The following is a 9,516-nucleotide window of genomic DNA, read 5'->3' on the forward strand; positions in this document are numbered from 1 at the left end:
AAAAATCTTTTTTTAAAAACACTGGGCCAGAAGATTTACTTGAAAGCTTCCTAACAATGCAGATTCAAATTTGTTAAAATCAGGGCCCCTGGGGTAGGGGGAGGCCACAGTAGGGGATGAAAGTTTTACATGCAATTATATAGGAAAAATCTTCTCAAGAACCACTGTGCAAAATAGTTTGAACTTTATGTCTTCTGCAAATGTTGAATGAGACCCGAGTTTTTAATTTCTAATTTTCTTTGACGTTGCTGAATTTGGTCAATTTTGGAAAACATTTTACCCAGAGAAGTCTTGGTTTGCTTGTCTACCTCATATCACAGCTACTGTAGGACCCTTGATTCATACGATGCAAAGAAATTATGTTCAGTCTGAGGGCAGTTGATACATGTACCATCTCAAGCAAAGTTCTTCAAATCATGACTTCATGGGAAGGTAGTATGGTGTATTTATGTGTATATTGTAATTATATTGTCTCTACCTGACGTTGGAGGGCAGTGATTCTGCTCTCTCTCTCTCTCTCTCTCTCTCTCTCTCTCTCTCTGATATGGAAAGGCAGTATGTGTATTTATGTATAAATAATAATTCTTTTGTCTCTCCCTGACACAGGAAGACAGTAATTCTGTTCTCTCTACCTGACATGGGAAGACAATAATTCTGTTGTCTCTCCCTGACATGGGAAGATAATTCTGGTGTCTCTCTCTGACATGGGAAGGCAGTAATTTTGTTGTCTCTCCGTGCCATGTGAAGGCAGTAATTCTGCTGTCTCTTCCTGACATGGGAAGGCAGTAATTTTGTTGTCTCTCCCTGACATGGGAAGGCAGTAATTCTGTTGTCTCTCCCTGACATGGGAAGGCAGTAATTCTGTTGTCTCTCTCTGACATGGGAAGGCAGTAATTCTGTTGTCTCTCCCTGACATGGGAAGGCAGTAATTCTGTCGTCTCTCCCTGACATGGGAAGGCAGTAATGTTGTAATCTCTCCCTGACATAGGAAGGCAGTAATTCTGTTGTCTCTCCCTGACATAGGAAGGCAGTAATTCTGTTGTCTCTCCCTGACATGGGAAGACAATAATTCTGTTGTCTCTCCCTGACATGAGAAGATAATTCTGGTGTCTCTCTCTGACATGGGAAGACAGTAATTCTGTTGTCTCTCCCTGACATGGGAAGACAGTAATTCTGTTGTCTCTCCCTGACATGGGAAGGCAGTAATTCTGTTGTCTCTCCCTGACATGGGAAGGCAGTAATGCTGTAATCTCTCCCTGACATAGGAAGGCAGTAATTCTGTTGTCTCTCCCTGACATGGGAAGACAGTAATTCTGTTGTCTCTCCCTGACATGGGAAGGCAGTAATTCTGTTGTCTCTCCCTGACATGGGAAGGCAGTAATGCTGTAATCTCTCCCTGACATAGGAAGGCAGTAATTCTGTTGTCTCTCCCTGATATGGAAAGGCAGTAATTTTGTTGTCTCTACCTGACATGGGAAGGCAGAAATTCTGTTGTCTCTCCCTGACATGGGAAGATAGTATGTGTATCTATGTCTATATAGTGATTTTGTCGTTGTAGATGGAAACTTGGTACCCCTCTCTAGCATGCCTCCATAGACACCATCATGAAGCAGATTCTTTCCTAGAGGTCATGTGAGCATCCCCCTGTGACAGGATTTCAAGCCTCCTAAAGGTCATTTGAGCAACAGGATATACAGCCTCCTTGGGTATGCGTTTTCCGATCTCTCTAAGTTCCAGATGGCGATAGAGTATGTACATGTTAGATTCATTAATTGAGAGATAAATGATGATATATTTCAAACTCAAAATTATATCTTCACTGACATCACATCATAAGACACCACATCACTAGGTACGACATCATGAGACACCACATCACTAGACACCATATCACTAGACACTACATCATTAGACACCATATCACGAGACACAGCACCACTAGACACCACACCATTAGACATTACATCACTAGACACCACATCATGAGACATCACATAACGAAACACCATATCACTAGACACCACATCACGAGACACCACATCACAAGGCACATCACCACAAGACACCACATCACTAGACACCAAATCATGAGACATCACGTCACGAGACATCACAAGACACCACATCACGATACACCACACCACTAGACATTACATCACTAGACACCACATCACGAGACATCACATCACTAGACACCACAACACCAGCCATCACATCATGAGACACCACATCACGAGACATCCCATCATGAGACATCACATCACTCAACACCACATCACCAGCCATCACATCATGAGACACCACATCATGAGACACCACATCACGAGACATCACATCACTAGACACCACATCACCAGCCATCACATCATGAGACACCACATCACGAGACATCACATCACTAGACACCACATCACCAGCCATCATACCATGAGACACCACATCATGAGACATCCTATCATGAGACATAACATCACTCGACACCACATCATGATAATCACATCAAGAGACACAACATCATTAGACTCCACATCACAAGACATCACAGCATGAGACACCACATCGCTAGACTTCACATCATGAGACACCACATTACTAAACACCAAATATATTTCAAACTCAAAATCATATCTTCAATGACACCACATCATAAGACACCACAACACTAGGCACCACATCACGATACACAACATCATGAGACATCACATAATGAGACATCGCATCATGAAACATCACAACACTAGACAGCGAATCACGATACATCACATCAAGAGACACAACATCATTAAATACCACACCACGAGATCCCACATAACGAGACACCGCATCACAAGACACCACATCACTTGACACCACATCACGGGACACCACATCAGGAGACACCACATCACGAGACATCACATCACTAGATATCACATCTCCCGACACCAAATCACAAGACACCACATCAAGAGACACAACATCACGATACACCACATCACTAGACACCATCACTAGACACCACACCACGATACATCACACCACAATACACCACATCACTAGACAACAAAACATCAGACACCACATCACTAGACATCACATCATGAGACATCACATTACTATACACATCACGAGACACCACATCATGAGACATCACATCACCAGTCACCACATCACGAAACACCACCACGAAATACCACATCACGAGACACCACATCACCAGCCATCACTAGACACCACCTAACTAGACATCCCATCATGAGACATCACATCACTAGACACCACATCATGAGACACCAGATTACGAGATACCACATTAACAGATACCACATTAATAGACACCACATTACTAGACACCACATTACTAGACACCACATCACAAGACACCACATCACTAGACACCACATCACTAGACACTACATCACTAAACATCAAATCATGAGAATCATATCATGAGAGACACCACATCAGTACACATCACATTACGAGACACCACATCACTATACATTACATCACCAGACACCACATTACAAGACACCACATCACTAGACATTCTGAGATTTTTCCTATCCCTCCTCTCTCATTCATTCATTCTCTCTTTTCTCATCCATTCTCTCTGTCCTTGTTCATTCACTCTATCCTTTCATTCACTCTCTCTCTCCTCTTATTATTTGTCCCTCCTCTCATTTTTCTCTCTTCTATCTCATTCATTCTCTTTTTCTCCTTTCGCATTCATTCTCTTGTTCTTTCCTCTATCTTTCATTCTCTCTCTTTTTAATTCATTCTCTCCATCCTCTTCCACTCATTCTCTCTCTCCTCTCATTCATTTTCTTTCTCCCTTCTTATATATTATCTTCTCTCTCATTCATCCTCTCTTCTTTCATTCTCTGTCTCCTCTCTTATTCAGTCTCTCTCTCCTCTTTAGTCATTCTCTATCTCCTCTCTAATTCATTAGCTCTCTCTCATCTCTCTAATTCTCTCCCTCATCTTTCTGATTCATTCTCTTTCTCATCTCTAATTTATTCTCTCTCATCATTCATTCTCTCTTTCCTCTCTCATTCATTCTCTTTGTCCTCTCTCTTTCATTATTTCTCTCTTCTGTCTCATTCATTCTTTTTATATTCTTTCATTTTTTTCTTCTCTCATTAATTCTCTTTCCTCTCTCATTAATTCTCTTTCCTCTCTCATTAATTCTCTTTCCTCTCTCATTAATTCCCTCTTTCCTCTTTCTTCTCTCATTAATTCTCTTTCCTCTCTCATTAATTCCCTCTTTCCTCTCTCATTAATTCTCTCTTTCCTCTCTCATTCATTCTATCTCTCTTAACATTCATTTTCTTTCCTCTCTTGTTCATTTTGTCTTTTTCCACTCTCATTCATTCTTCCTTTCTTCACTCATACATACTTTCTCCTCTCTCTCATAATCTCTCTTTTTTCTCATTCATTATCTCCTCTTTCAGTTATTCTGTCTCCTCATTCATTCTCAATTCTCTCTTAATCATTCTCTCTCTCATCTCTCATTTATTCTCGCTCTCAGGGCCGTAAATTACATGGAGACGGAGGAGGCAGCTGCCTCCTCCAACTTTTGAGCCGAAAAAAATTAAAATTTAAAGTTCATTAGAATTTATGTTGTTTCCAATAACTAAGAACATGATACCTCCCTTAAAAAGCATTCCAAATCTTTCTTTTAGAATGAGTTAGTCAAGTAACATCTTAGAAGGCCCTAGAATCAAGGATTTTGCACGAAAGTGTTCAGTGTGCACAAAATTTGCTCAGCGTCTGGGGGCCTGGGCGGCCCCCAGACCCCCGCCTAATTTCCTGCCTCCTCCAAATTGAAGGTTAATTTACGGCCCTGGCTCTCCTCTCTTTCTCCCCTCCCATTCGATTTCTCTTTCTCCTTTCATTTACTCCTTCTCTCCTCTCATTCATTCTCTCTCTCTGCTCTCATTCATTCTCTCTCTGTCTTTCTCTCTCAATCATTCTTTCTTTTTATTCCTCTCATTCATTGTCTCTCTTCTCTCATTCTCTCCCACCTCATTTTTTCACTCCTCTCTCATTTATTCGTTTTTTAACGTCCACCTTCCGTCAATCCTCCCTTTCCTTTCTCATTCATTCTCTTTCTCTTCTCTTACCTATTTTCTCTCTCTTACCATATATTCTCTCTTCTTTCATTCATACTCTCTCTCCTCTCTCATTCATTCTCTCTCCTCTGTCTTTCATTTCTTTCTCTTCTATCTCATTCTTTTTCTACTCTCTCAATTAATTTCTTCTCTCATTCATTCTTTCACTCCTAACATTCATTCTCTCTCCTCTCTCATTTATTTTCTCTTTCCTCTCTCTCTCTCTGTCTCTTTTATTCATTCTCTCTCCCCTTTCATGTGTTCGTCTCCTCTCTCATTCATTCTCTATTCTCTCTTAATCATTCTTTCTCTCATCTCTCATTTATTCTTTCTCTCCTCTCTCATTAATTCTCTCTTTCTCCTCTTTCACTTTCTCTTTCTCCTGTCATTTATTCTATCTCTCCTCAGTCATTCTCTTTCTCCTCTCATTCATTCTCTTTCACCTTATTCATTCACTCTCTTCTTTCTCATTTATTCTCTCTCTCTCTCTCTCTTCTCACATTCATTCTTTTCCCCTTGTTATTCATTCTTTCTCTCTTCTCTCATTATCTTTTTTACTTCTCTCATTAATTCTCTTTCTTCTCTCATTCCCTCTCACCTCAGTTTTTCTTTCCTCTCTCATTCATTTTCTTTTTCACCTACATTATTTTTATTTTCTCTTATTGAATTGCCCTTTCCTCTCTTTCATTCTCTCTCTCCTCTCATTCATTCTCTTCAAAGAAAGTGGCTCCCATCAGCCACGTACCTCCAATCACTTGACTCTACACTAATTTAGTGTTTCGGCGGTGTGATACGAGGTTAATTGATATTAATTGGTTTTATATTGAAGAAATAGTTTTTCTTCATTTTGCTGCAAATCTGCCTCATCAGGAGTTTATTTGCATTATTTATATATGCATTAACATATATAATTATTTAATAATTGAGGAGGTGAGCATATCACCCAAGTTTTTATTGCGTTTGTAGGACACAATAGATAAATCCGGGAAAATTTTGTTGCATTCTTCATCCTTTGTAAGGATGTGCCAGTATTTTGTCAGTTTTCTTTTTAAACGTCGTATGCAGGGGTTGTATTTTGTGACGAAAACGAGAAATTCCTTGTTTCTTGATGCCTTTTTTATTTTGCAGGGTATTTTTTCTATTATTATTAGCAAGTACATTTTGCATGCTTGATTTGATTTCATTTTCATTATATCCTCTTTTTAACAGATTAATCTCAAACTCACGCAGAAATTTAATCAAAGTGTTCTCATTGCTTGTATTTCTCATATGTCGTATTGTTTCCCCTTTGATAAATCCTTTGAAAACAGAGGAATTATGTGCACTGCTACGTTCCAAATATTGGAATGTATTTGTAGGTTTAATGTAGGTTTTAAAATCAAGGATTAAACTTGTTTTAAATCTGTTTCCCTTAAACACCGTAGTGTCTAAGAAGTTTATTTCTTGTTTAGAGATTTCATATGTGAATTTGAGTAGAGGATGGTGTGAATTAGCTATTTCAAATAGCTCATGAATGTCATTTTCCAATCCATGAAAAATGATAAATCCGTCATCACGATAGCGACCATGATAAATTATTTTGTCTTGCCCTGCAAATTTATCGATAATTTCATCAGTGATTTGATGTAGGCGAATGCCACACACAGATGGGGAACATCTAGAACCCATCGCACATCCTATTGTTTGTTTATACAAAGCCGAATTGAATTCAAATATATTGTTTTCTAAAACAAGTCGTAAAAGAAAACAAAGATCTGTTGTAGGTGGAGCTGTTATTGAATATTCTGCTTTGTTAAATTTATAATAGGCCATTTGAACAGCCGTAATTAGCTCTTCGAAATGCATATTGGTGTAGAGCGAAGTTACATCATAACTGACCAGCAGGCTCTCAGTGTGTGGCCTTAGCTGTTCAATTTCCAGGATGAAGTCTGAACTGGCCCTGATGTAAGTGCTAAGTGTTTACACGATGGGAGTTAAAAAATAATCTAAATACTGACTTATGTGTTCCGTAGGCGAGCCTATTTGTGAGATAATAGGTCGACCTGGTGGAATAATTGGTGAATTGCAGCTACCATTGTTTTTAATCTCTTCAAATGTCTCAATTTTGTATTTAGCCACGCCGATCACGTGATATGAACAAAATGTTCCACAGGGGTACTTCTGGCTAATTTTGTTTACACTGGTAACAAAATTTGTCTTTGACAAAATATAGATTTTGCGGCACAAACTGTCAAAAATCAGATAAAGGATAGCAAGGGATATATATTTACTTGGGAAGATGTCGAAGTTTACCTTTTCCCAAACCCGGGAAAAGCGTTCACGCAGAGGAAACGATGGCGTCATTTGTGTAGAGAACCACGAGCAGCCGAAATTCAGTACGATTATTACGTGAAAGCTGAACCAACAAAGAAACAACATTGTTCTAGCCAGTTTGCTTATATCAACTTTTAGGAAAACCAAGAGGTTTGTACTGACTCTTAAAAATATAATACAGACTGTGCAACATCTTGTCAATCTTAAGAATAGGTATACTTGTACCCTCATCCACATCTGAGCAGTGTATTTATTTTACAACGGTGTTCATGTGACATTAAATAGATGATAACGCATCATATATTAGAGAATTTCAATTATGAACTCATGGTTCAGGCGCAAAAAAAATTACGAAGCAATTTCACAAGGGAGTGAGAAGGGGGGGGGGCATATATAATATCTGCCAATTAAATAAAATTCGAGAACACCAGATAATCTATCACTACGGATCTATACTAGAATTTACATAATCATTTATCCAAGCTCCATACCGATGGTTCATTCACTGCAAAATTTTGAATTAAATCAAAGAACTTTCATTTATCTTTGCTCCAACTTTTAATACCATTCAAGCACAGGCAATTGCATCACTTGAGGTCGAATTTACTATTAAAGATTACTCTGTAGTAAATTCGCACACAAGTGATGCATATTGCCTGTGCAATCAAGGTACATGTACTTTGTATGTATATCAGAAATGTACATTTCCACTCAAACCACTTGTATACAGGAATGGAACCAGATGAACATGAGCCAGGTTATATATTATGTATTTGCTCTCCTACCCCTTTGATTCAGTACTGTGTAAGGAAATATGCTATTCAGTATATATCTAAAAAAAAAAAAAAAAAAAAAAGAATAGCAAAGAACAATTTTCATTCATATTTTATTCAAAATATATTTACACAGGTTGATAACAATGGCTGACCTGCATATAATGGCTGCTAGTTATTGGCTGGTATGCAGTGAAAGGGAGCTAACAAGGAGTAAAAAGTTAATTTCAGCCAGGTGAGAATTAATTTTGTGTGTGTGTGTGTGTGTGTGTGTGTGGTATACATATCTAATGCTTCAAATTTTCTTTGCTGCTTCAAATCTTGTGTATTTGAAAATTTTCAGTCTAATATTTTGGCAATGTTATAGGTAGTGTGGCTGAAATAAACCAGTGTTAAGGAATGTCCAGTAATGGCATGACATCATGAGAGTTTGGCATACAGACAATCACATGATTAATGATGAAATTGAAGACCTCAAGTGAAAGGCATGGAAAATTATCCTGTTCCCATATACCTGAAAAAGAGGAGGGATGCCACAATATTGATGATAGATTTTTGTCAATTTGAGAAGCAAAGATGTAAAAAAAAAAAAAAAAAAAAAAAAATTAAAAAAAAAAAAAATGCAGAAATTATGATTCATGTATTTGTTAAAAATACTGTTCACTGTACATACATGTATATTTTTTTTAACTTATCTAGAAATACATGAAGTAATTCATATTAAAACTGTGAATGTATGAGTTTTCATGACTTTTATCAATAAAGCTTACCATATTTATCGTACATATATCTAATTTCCCTTATACATTGTAGTCATATGGGAGCTTGCTTACATTCAGAGTTCTGACATCAATCTAAAAAATATGCATATTTCATCACAAGAGTCATTTGAGCGCTTAACATGTAGCATGTATAAACCTAGTTAAACAACCTCAAAATCTACCAATATGTTTTAAACGAACACAAAAGGTTCTTCCTATTTTTTTTTCTTGTTTCAATTTAGTTCATAAATATTAAATTCAATTAACTTTTTTCAAACTTTTCATGCATACGATGGATTTCCTCTGTATTGCTATATCTATTAGGCCCAGCACAATCTCTATATTTAGCTATATTGTTTTATAAAGCTATTTCAAATAGCTTCATTAAGCTAGTTTCGATTAAATTTCTTAAGTGCAATGGCACATAACAATATACATGTACTTTGAACTAACCACAACACTATTCTAGTTATAGATTATATGCCATTTTAAGAATTTGCATGAAAAGAGAATTTCTTTTGTATTGATAACTGTCCACTACCTTGTGTGTGTCGAAGCTTAGATAAGTATAAGATG

At 37.5% G+C, this 9,516-nt stretch overlaps 1 long non-coding RNA gene across 1 annotated transcript; it reads left to right on the top strand.

Annotated features, from left to right (window-relative positions):
- The first annotated feature begins 6,943 nt into the window (after window positions 1-6,943).
- Window positions 6,944-8,973, top strand: LOC125653891 (uncharacterized). Its single transcript, XR_007362098.2, has 4 exons — window positions 6,944-7,037; window positions 7,306-7,556; window positions 8,316-8,414; window positions 8,547-8,973. It is a non-coding gene; the product is annotated as an uncharacterized LOC125653891 (long non-coding RNA).
- Window positions 8,974-9,516: the final 543 nt, after the last annotated feature.

The sequence above is a fragment of the Ostrea edulis genome, chromosome 7 (assembly GCF_947568905.1).
Source record: "Ostrea edulis chromosome 7, xbOstEdul1.1, whole genome shotgun sequence".
Classification (NCBI taxonomy): Eukaryota; Metazoa; Mollusca; class Bivalvia; order Ostreida; family Ostreidae; genus Ostrea; species Ostrea edulis.